Raw genomic sequence first — 2,142 nt, 5'->3', positions numbered from 1 at the left:
GGTATTTGCACTTAGTGTAAATAGCATATTGCTAAAAATACTGCTATTTTCACTTAGTGTAAATAGAATCCATCGCTAATACCAGATTTGAAAAGGGAGGAAAAAAAGGTTCGGCAAAAGGCGGGCTCATTGTAATTTGTTATTTTGTTTTCAGAATTGTGATTTGTTTTGCACTTCTCGGCCACCGTAGTTTATGCCTAATTTTTGTGCCACATTAAATAATCATGCATATATATTTTGCGACCTCATTCTCAACGTCTGGGGGAAAAAACCCTGCGGCAGTCACGTCTGCTGGGTAGGTGATTGGTTTTCTGTGGTGATTCAGTGCAGAAGCCTTACCTATCGTCTGCATAATCTTCTTATTTACTTGAGTTTATGACTCACATCTGTTCAGTGTACCGTTTATTTATCATCTTCATCTCTTTCTGTTTGATCACCTTTTAATTTCATCTGGTATGTTATGTCTTCAACTCTATAACAATCTGGTTTTTAATAAGCAAACGTTAGAGCAAATAAATATCAATATCTGCAGCATGTGTCACGATTGGTCTTGGCATCTTTCACAGGAGAGAAATATGACATCCACTGCATTTAAAATGAATTTCTTTTCATCATAAAAAATAAGAATGTACTGTTTTTAAAAAGCTGTGTTTATTTGTGTATGTATGCTAGAATTAATGTCACAGTAGACCTTTACTGCTTGCACCTATGAACTGCACTTCGTCTTTTGCCTGATCAGAGAATCATCCAATGACCTTAACTAAATGACTTTATAATAGAGTGAATGCAGAAAAAACATGTTTGTTTGTCTCTAATACATGCTGTACATCTGTTTTTTGGGAGATAATCATTATTGAAATGTCCTTTTATTGTTTCTATCCAATATTGTTAATTTATAAACTTTATTATGCCATCATTATTATTGTTCCTACATCCATCCAAACAATTATGAAATCACTTAATATGAAGTACACATGTAGCTTCAAATTGATGTTGCCACAGCAATTCCTTTTGTATTAATACCCAACATTCAGCACATCTTCCCAAATTCTCCTTATCGCATGTCTGAAATCAGCTTGCGTGCAAAAATATAATCGGCATTATGGCATTTTCAAATGTTTTTGCCATTGTATCATTGGTGGCAGAGAATGTATTGTGTCCAGCAAAGCCCTAAAAACTCTAAAGCTTGAGTTATGTAGATACTTATCCTGATTGAGCATCTATTTCAAGCCAAGTAGACATCTGGGAGCACTACATCTTTCTTGCGGAGAGATGTACGCATTCAGAGTTGCTCCCAAATACCTACGTCATCTTAATTGTAATTTGCAGTTTATAAGCTAATGTACATTTACTGATATAATGTAATATTACAGAATGGTACTTTAAATGAGATAAAATTGTGTTCAGGAGCACAACTATGACCTGCAGAAATATCAATACACTTCTCCTTTTTTTTCTTCTGACTCACTTACCTTAGTAAGCATTTGATAAATTATGAAATGGCCAATACCTTGGTTATATCTTGCATTTTTCATTGACTCTACTTTTTTTCCTCCATCTTTTCTCTCTCACTCTATTCTCACAGGTGGAAAAGTTTAAGCAGGACCCGAGTCCATCCACGTGCCTGCACTCAATATTTAACGTGCAGACTGGAGATGAGGTTTATTCATATGAAGAGTACAGCCATCTACAGGTGCTTCCCACACTGCATTCACACACTATATTAATATAAACTGCCCAAAAGTTGTTTGCTTTACATAAGTGATATGTATGCTGCCTGTCACTCTCAATCAAAAAAAGTCATTATATACTATGAGTATCCTCTCTAACAGTACTGAGAATTTTGTAATGAGCTCTTGTGTCCTTCTCTTTCAGTATTTGATTATATTTTATGGATTATCTCATCTCATTCTTTATGACTGCTTGTTTATTTCATATATGCTGATGTAATATCTGCTGACTGGTCCAGCGGTCAACAGCCCACAAAATGAATTCAACCATTTGAATTTGAATTAAACTTATTAAAATTCAATTTTGTCCAGTAATGGGCAAGTAATGAAAACGTCTCGGTTACGTATGGTAACCCTCGTTCCCTGAAGGAGGGAACGGAGACGTCACGTCGGATGACCGACGAAATTGGGA

At 35.4% G+C, this 2,142-nt stretch overlaps 1 pseudogene; it reads left to right on the top strand.

The window, feature by feature from the left end:
• The window catches only part of LOC107660672 (phosphorylase b kinase regulatory subunit beta-like), an 82,479-nt pseudogene that overhangs the window by 24,775 nt on the left and 55,562 nt on the right, over positions 1-2,142 (top strand).

This window comes from Sinocyclocheilus anshuiensis, unplaced genomic scaffold (genome assembly GCF_001515605.1).
Source record: "Sinocyclocheilus anshuiensis isolate Anshui unplaced genomic scaffold, SAMN03320099.WGS_v1.1 scaffold1879, whole genome shotgun sequence".
NCBI lineage: Eukaryota > Metazoa > Chordata > Actinopteri > Cypriniformes > Cyprinidae > Sinocyclocheilus > Sinocyclocheilus anshuiensis.
This window is presented reverse-complemented; position numbering and strand designations above follow the sequence as displayed.